This window comes from Hylobates moloch, unplaced genomic scaffold (assembly GCF_009828535.3).
Source record: "Hylobates moloch isolate HMO894 unplaced genomic scaffold, HMol_V3 SCAFFOLD_1, whole genome shotgun sequence".
NCBI lineage: Eukaryota > Metazoa > Chordata > Mammalia > Primates > Hylobatidae > Hylobates > Hylobates moloch.
In genome coordinates this window covers 170745185-170754393 of record NW_026652276.1, presented here as the reverse complement: position 1 = coordinate 170754393, position 9209 = coordinate 170745185, and positions in this window count along the sequence as shown.

The following is a 9209-nucleotide window of genomic DNA, read 5'->3' as shown; positions in this document are numbered from 1 at the left end:
TAGATTTGACATGGGGCAGGGTTGAAACAAAAAGGAATGAAACATACATTTTAGATTTTTGGTTTGGGCAATTGGCCAGATGGCAAAACCATTCACCGAGGAAAGGAAAGCTAAATGGAGACAGGTTAGGGGATCAAGAGTTCAGCTTTGGCCACTGATTTTGAAGTGGCTTTTAAACATACACACGTAGATGTCAAGTAGGCAGTTGGATACAAAAGGCTGCAGAAAAAGCACATATTGAATGACCTAGAGTGCTCTCCTAGGTTTCCAGTAACCCACTTCGAATCTCACTTTGCCTTGCCCTTTCTCTTACCTTACCTACATTTGATGAAGCTGGAATTAGAAACAATATATGGAAATAATTTTTCTAATTAAAGTATTTATAAATAACAAAGCCCTCACATTTGGAATTATGATTATGACCACTTTCCATGAAGTATTTATCTGGCACATACTGTGTTAACAATTTCTTCATTGTAGCAGTTTCAGGAAATGCATATTACACCATACCTGCCCTCAGAGATACTATAGCTTTTAATGGGCTCGTATTGTAAAGAAAATTGAACCTGATCCTAGTAAGAAGAAGAAAAAATTATCCAAAAGAGTTAGCATGTTGCATGACTCCAGTGTAACTTGAGGTAGCCACACAAACTTGACTTCATAAATTTTCTTACATACCTAGCCAAGTAATCAACGTAAAATTGAGGGGCTGTAGATTCCCTAGTGGTGGACCTGCTGATAGACTTCAGTGCCCCAAGTATAGTGAATGCTCCCCTACTGAATGCCATATAATCTCAAATTTCATAAATAGTTGCTCCTGTTTAAGGGAATTAATAGAAATTTTGACTAGGTAAAATGAAAATGTAGGGGTCAATTATATATCCACTATCAAGCATGGACATTTAAACATGAAGCCAGTTTATCTGCAGGTTAACTCTGAGATATGCTCTTAAAGAATGGGACAGATGGCCGGGCGCGGTGGCTCACGCCTGTAATCCCAGCACTTTGGGACGCCGAGGCAGGCGGATCATGAGGTCAGGAGATCGAGAAGGAGAATGGCGTGAACCCCGGGGGGTGGAGCCTGCAGTGAGCCGAGATTGCGCCACTGCACTCCAGCCTGGGTGAAAGAGCGAGACTCTGTCTCAAAAAAATGGGACAGATGGCTGGTCAGTTTGATGTGGGCTGTGATCAAGTACCCTAGAGGATCAGCTCCTACTGGTCAGAGTATATACAAATAGACAGGCCAAGGGGTTGTATGAGAGAGATCTTAAATGCAGTGGAACACCATCTCTTTAACCTATTGGCTACATGCTTTCATTCCATGGAGAATGGGGCTCCTTGCTTTTGTTCTCATTCAGCGAAAAGAAAAAGCATTAAGGGTGAAATATATATAACTTATCTGTACCTAGATTTCTCATGAAATAAAGCTTTACCAACAACAAGTTAATAGCTAAGAACTGTATCTAGGAAAACTGAGTGCCATAAAAAGAATGAATATACATATCCATACTATATAATATGGCTAGGGAGTACTTTAGTTTCCTATGACGGGTATAAGGAGTTAGCACAAACTGGGTGTCTTAAAACAATAGAAATTTATTCTCTGTCAGTTATGGAGGCTGAAAGTCTGAAAGGAAAGCATCAGTAGGGCCACACAATAGCACTGTTGTCACTATTTGTCATTAACGAGGGCACCATCCCTTTGGAATATCTGTTCTGAGACCCGTTATGAAACTGAAGCTCTTAGCAACCCAGTCCTTACTAGTGTTTTTACTGAGGTTATCTACTTGAACAATGAAAATATATCAAACCATTCTCTAAGGCAGTGGAGTTCACAGATGACTCACGGACTATATAAGGCTCATCCCTGTATAGACAGAACAAAACTAATTAAGGTACTGAAAACAGTAAATAATTTAGTAACCTATAAAGATTGCAGTGAGCTTTTGATTTTCCACATTGTATTTAAACCAGTTTATAGATTACCAAAGCTAATTTTCAACCCACAAGTGATTTCCTTCAACAATGATTATACTTAAAAATCCTCCACCAAGAAGTATAACATTAGTGGAGGTATGTTCCAGGTTGCAAACTAATTTTGAGCAGAACATATTTAGAAATTGACCTACAACAGCATTTTAACCATTTAGCATTTTCCAAAGCCAAATTAAAATGAGTTTTTAATATAATTTTTTTTATATTTTTTATTTCCATGGGTTTTTGGGGAATAGATGGTATTTGGTTACATGACTAAGTTCTTTAGTGGTGATTTGTGATATTTTGGTGCACCCATCACCTGGGTAGTATACACTGAACCCCAATTTGTAGTCTTTTATCCCTCACCTCCTTCCCACCCTTCCCCCCTGAGTCCCCAAAGTCCATTGTATCCTTCATGCTATTACCTTTGTGTCCCACTTGACTAACTTTGAGTTTTCTGTCCCACTTTGTTTTCCAGCCTCTGCAAGCACGTATGTGCCAACGGTGTGCAATGGGCGGGAAGTCCTGGACTCCACCACCTCATCTCTGTGATTGTGAATTGCAGTTCAGTTCTTGTGTTTTTAGACTGTTAGACAAAAGTGCTCACGTGCAGCTCCAGAATATGGAAACAGAGCAAAAGAACAACCCTAGTACCTTTTTTTAGAAACAGTACGATAAATTATTTTTGAGGACTGTATATAGTGATGTGCTAGAACTTTCTAGGCTGATTCTAGTGCCCCTATTATTAACAATTCCCCCAGAACATGGAAATAACCATTGTTTACAGAGCTGAGCATTGGTGACAGGGTCTGACAGGGTCAGTCTACTAAAAAAAAAAAAAAAAACAACAAAACAAATATATGGTGGCAATATTATGTAACTTTTTTTCCTATGAAGTTTTTTGTAGGTCCTTGTTGTAACTAATTTAGGATGAGTTTCTATGTTGTATATTAAAGTTACATTATGTGTAACAGATTGATTTTCTCAGCACAAAATAAAAAGCATCTGTATTAATGTAAAGATACTGAAAATAAAACCTTCAAGGTTTTCCAGCATGGTGGATAATGGTCTGTTCTTTTTGAATAACTCAAGGTAATTTGAATATGACTTCAAATCATTTCTACATTTAATATTAGAAGAAACTGTCTGACTGTGCTTCTGTTCCCATCTATACATACTTCAAACTCAAGTTGTTACCCTGCTGAAGAGTTGTGAGCAGGTTCAGACTTCTCTATGGTCCACAATGATCAGAAACTGACTGGTAGCAACACCATATACATCAGACCATTTCAGTGACAATACACATTTTGGTTTTCTAAAGCCACATCTGGGGGGCAGCCGAGAATTGCCCAGATAGAGATACAAGACAATGAGAGAGTTGCTATGTTCAGAATATAAAGACTGTGGCTGCCAGGGAAGATTTGATGGCTCTCATTTCCAAAAACAACCTTAATTACTATGAAATTGGCAGAATATCTCCTTATTCCATTAGAAAATCACTCTCACCATTCACTGCTGAATAAGGCAATAAAATGCAGGATATCTTATTTTCTAAATTTTTTTTTTCAGTAGCCATGCTCAGGTACATCGGCTTGTTACTAAACTTGAATATTTTACTAACCTAAGTAAGGGAGTGAACAGGGAAAGCATGGATAAGCTAAAACTGGCTTATTCTTACTAAATACTGTCCTATTTTTATCAACCTTTTACTCACAAATCATTTATGAATGTAGGAAAATCTGCTGAGAATCTATGTGTCAGATCCTGTGCCAGGGGTCATGGCTAGGGAGTGCTTTAGTTTCCTATGGCTGGGATAAGGAATTAGCACAAACTGGGTGTCTTAAAACAATAGAAATTTATTCTCGCAGTTATGGAGGCTGAAAGTCTGAAAGGAAAGTGTCAGCATCAGCAGGGCCATACTCTCTCAGAGGCTTAGTGGAGAATTTGTTCCATGCCTCTTCTAGCTTCTGGTGGTTGCTGGCTTCCTTGGCTTGTGGCCACATCACTCCAATCTCTGCCTCTATCTTCACATCACCTTCTCCTCTATGTCAGTTTTGTCCTCTGTGTCTCTTACAAGGACACTAGTCATTTGATTTAGGGCCAGTCTAGGTAGATACTATAGGATGAGTTCATCTCGGGAAACTTAATTATATCTGCACAGGCCCTTTTTTTCAAATAAATTAACATTCTCAAGTTCCAGGGATTAAGATGTGGACATATCCTTTTAGGGGCCACTTTTTATCCCACAACAGAAAAAAGAATGAATAAGTTGTAGTGCCTGCCTCTAAGAAGCTTAAAGACTGGAAAATATTATGATAAGAGGAAGTTTGTGACACAAGGAAGACAGTGAAAGGAAAAATGAGGAGAATCAGGATATGAAGTATCCACAGACTAAACAGTCAAGGCCTGAATAATCAAACCTAATTATACTATTTTAAAATGCCTGAAAATAAGTAACAGGTACACAAAAAGCCAACAGGACTGGCTTTGGAGGAAATATAAGAGTCAGATGTTGGAAATTCTTCTCTTTCTTCTGGATGCATTTGAATCAGCAACCTAATCAAGCAATCCAAAACTCACCAGATGCTCAAAGACAATAGTGTTCACCAGTGTCTAATTCCCATATTCAAATAAGAACCTGGAATCTGGGGAGAGGAGATTAGATTGGATAATAGATTCAACAGCACTAAACGACAAAAATGAATTCTGCTGTGAAACTGGCAGGGGTGCTAGATAAGTGTGTTAAGAATGAGCATTGCTCAGGATAAAGGCTGAGACAAGGCTGATGGGGGATAAACTCAGTCCTCTGATGGAATGTGACAGTCTGAAGAAGGCAATATCAGATAGGTTGTGCAGAGACATGGCTGATGCCTCAAACAATCAAACTGATTATGTATCTTTTCAAACAAGACAATTAGGCGTGTATATAAATCTTCAGAAAACTGTGTTTTTGAGAGGGCTGGGTTTTGATCTATGCCCACTGTATTTCATGCCCTGAAAATATAATTTCATGCATTAACTGACAGCTCTTGTCATTTTCTTTTTCCTTGCCACAAGCTTTGTTTCCAACTGGAAGTGCATCATCTAACATGTGATCTTTGGAAATATTTTTTAAAATATTCAACATATGTATGAAAAATAGCAGCTATGAAATCTTTTACATAAGCTATTTCAAGCAAATAGGTTTTTGGTTGATTTTTTGCTCCAGTAACATTTTATCAGTTCACAATATAAAACTGGTTGAGCCAGTCCATCATTGCAAAAAACTTCCTGAATTTAAGAAACCCAAGCAAAATGATATATCCCACTCATTAAAAAAAAATCAAGGTGACATCAGGAATATGGCAGAATGGGAAGCTCCTGCCTCTCCCTCTACCCACGAATCTACCAAAAAAAGAAAAAAATCTATTCACAGATCAATTCCCTCTGAGAGAAAGTTAGATACCAGTTGAGAGACTCCTACCCACCAGGCAACTGAGAGAACACCCACATCAAACAAGTAGGAAAAGCTAAAGCACACTCAGACACAGAGTCTCCCCAGGCACTGCGCCATGAAATTTTGAACGGAATCCCCAACACCCAGCTTCTCCCTGTGGAGAGGAGGATTTGGACCCACATATAACATCCTAACTCTAAGAATTCCCTTGGCTTGACACTTAATTCACCAATTCTGGGAGCAGAAGGGATTAGACATAAAAGTCTCGCTAGACCACAGTGAAAATGCATCAGTGTTACGCAAGCAGGCAAGCGCTTCCAATGGCTTCATGCCCCAGGAGAGGTGCAGAAAAGAGGCTTAAAAGATGTAGCCCTTTGTCTCCCTGGAAGGGACACATTCCCCCAGTGTTTACTTGGCAGCCTGACTTGTAACTAACTTGTTTCAGGGAGTTAAAGGAACAAATAACTCACAGGCAGTCTGAGAAGCAGATCAGCATTTCTTAAGGTTCTCCCCCAGTTCATACCAGCAATAACTCCAGGTCTATCAATCTATCCTGTAAGGAATTTGTTCACACACCAAGCACCCCAACTTTTACAGCTTTCACCCAAGGGACTACATCCTAAACCTTCCAGCTCTGGGAGCAGAGGGCACTGGCATATATGTCTCTGTGGACCACAAGAAAAAGGCAGTGTCTTATACAAGTATGCAAACATTTCCAGAGCCTTGGTCCCACAGGAGCAGTGCAGAGAAGCGACTTAAACTCAGCCCTGTTTCTCTCAAGAAGGAGTTTATAGCATACTTTTCCAGCGGCTACTTGGCAGCCTGGTTTCCAACTAACTTGCATCAGGGAGTTAAGGGGGCAGATAAATATTAACCCACCACCAGCCTGAGAAGCAGATTGGCTCTTCTGGAGTCTTCTCTCCGAGTTCACCACAGTGATAACTCCAGTTCTATTATTTTTTCCTGGAAGGAGCTTGTCCATGCATTGAGTGTCCCACTTTTACAGCTTCTGTCCAAGATACTGCATCCTAAACGTCCTACCTCTGGGAGCAGAGGGTACTAAGTATACGTGAGTCTATCTAGACCAAAGAAAAAACTGGCAATTTTATATACATGTGTAAGCACTTACAGGGGCTTCATTCCCTAGAAGCAATGCAGAGAAGGGGCTCTCAGCATGCAGCTCTTTGTTTCTTCCTGGAAGGGGTTTATGCCTTTCACTGAGTGCCCCAGCTTTTATAGCTACCACCCAAAGGACTCCATTCTAAACCTCTTAGCTATGGAAAAAAAGGGACTAGGCATATTCAAGATTCCACAGATCACAGAATAAAGAGGTGTTTTTAAGTGAGCATGCAAATACTTCCAGGGGCTACATCTCCTTGGAGCAATGCAGAAAAGAGTGAGAACATACAGCTTCCATTTCCTCTTCAGAAGGGGCTTATGGCACACAGTGATAGTGGCTACTTAATGGCCTGGCTTCTAATGAACTTGCATTGGGGAGTTAACAGGGAAAAAAAAACACAATAGCCCTCAGCAACAACCAGAGCCAAAGCCTAAAACTTCATATGCCTTTCCTCTAGCTCACCCAATAATAAATCCAGGTCTACTCATTCTTCTTGGAAGGAGTTTGGTCATGCACCAAGTGCCACAACTTCTATATCCCACTCAAGTGACTGTCTCCTTAATAATCCAGCTCTAGGAGCCAATGGGGCTTTGCATTTATGAGTGGTCCTAGACCACAGAAAAGAAAATGGTCAATATACAATGGGCCCACTTTCAGCAGCTATCTCCCCAGAATCAGAGTGCAGCCTGAATATGAGTGCAAGCATTTGCCACAGATCCTCTTCCTGGCTTACTGCAGAAAGAGTGGGAGATAAATATCCATGCCCAGCTTCACAGCGAAGAGAGAAAAAACTAGAACATATATTCAAATTCAACACCCCAACCTTTCCAGCTACATCTAGGGAGTCTGGATTCTAACTTACTTGTCTCAGAGTACTGACAGGATATGACATATCCTAAGCTCCAGGGGCCACCAAAAACAGAGATAGCAGTCTGGACAGACACATAGATTTGAGAGGTAACTTAAAATCGCTGGCTAGATGGACTGGTGAGGTACTTCTACAAGAAGCCAATTTGACAAGACTTGGAGAGGTAGTTGTTTTATCTCATGTGCAGATATCAACACAGAGGGTCAAAAAAACAAAGTAAAGGTGAACATATCCTAAATAAAAAAACAAGAGACATCTGAAACTGACCCAAGTGAAGTGGACATATGTGATTTACCCACAGACAGAATTCAAAATAATGGTCATACAGATGCTCACTGATGACAGGAGAACAATGCAAGAACAAACTGAGAATTTCAACAAACAGAAAATGTTAAAAATTACCAAACAGAAATCAGAAGAGCTGAGGAATACTACGACTGAATTGAAAAAATTCAATAGAGGGATTCAATAGCAAAATAGATCAAGCAGAAGAAAGGATCAGCAAGAACTTGCACAATCTGAGGAGCAAAAAGAAAAAAAAAAATGAAAAAGAGTGAGATAGGTTAAGAGACTATGGGGACACCATCAAGTGTAAGACTATGCAGATTATTCGTGCACCCAAAGGAGAAGAGACAGAAAAAGGGAAAGAAAATATATTCAAAGAAATAATGGAAGAAAATTTCCCAAGCCTGGGACAACAAATAGAAATATAGATCCAGTAAGTCCAAAGGATACCAAATAAACTAATCCAAAGAAACCCACGCCGAGACACATTATAATCAAAAGTTGAACACAATATATTTTAAAATAACTTAAAAAGTATAATTGGATTATTTGTGACTAAAAGGATAAATGCTTGAGAGGATAGATACCCCATTCTCCAGGATGTGCTTATTTTACATTTCATGCCTGTATCAAAACATCTCATATACCCCATAAATATATATACACACACTACGTACCCACAAAAATTGAAAATAAAATAAAAGTTAAAGACAAAAACAGAGTGCTGAAAGCAGCAAAGGAAAAGTGAATTGTTACATACAAGGGAAACTCCTCCAGATTATCAGGGGATTTTTTTTTTTAGCACAAATCTTGCAGACTAGAAGGGAGTAGAATGATATTCAAAACGCAGGAAAAAAAATTTCAAAAATACGCTACTAAGCAATCTTATCTTTCAAAAATGACAGGGTGATAAAGACTTTCTAAGACAAACAAAAGCTAAGAGTTTCTTACCATTAGAACTGCCTTACAAGAAATGCTAATAGGAGTTCGCCCAGGTGAAGGAAGAGGACGTTAATTAGTAACATGAAAAAAATATGAAAGTACAAAACTCATTGGTAAAGATAAGTCCATTGTAAAATTCAAAACCCTCTAATACTGTAATAATGGTGGGTAAACAATTATATCTCTAGTATAAAAATTAAAAGGCAAAACTATTAAAAATAACTAAAGCCACAATAATTCGTTAAAGATAAAAACTTTTTAAAAATGCAGTTTATGATATCAAAAGCATAAAAGTTGGTAGAAAGGGAAGTAAAAGTGTATACAATCAAATTTATATGTTATCAGCTTAAAATGTGCCATTATAAGATGTTTTATAAAACCCTCAGGGTAACCACAAAGCAAAAGTCTCTAACAGATACACGAAGCCAAAAGAAAGGATCCAATGCATACCATTATAAAAGCCCTCAAATCACAGGGGAATAAAGTAATAGAGGATGAAAGGAACAAGGAGCCTACAAAACAATGAACAAAATGGTACCAGTAAGTTGTTTTCTATCAGTAATTACTTTGAAGGGAAATGG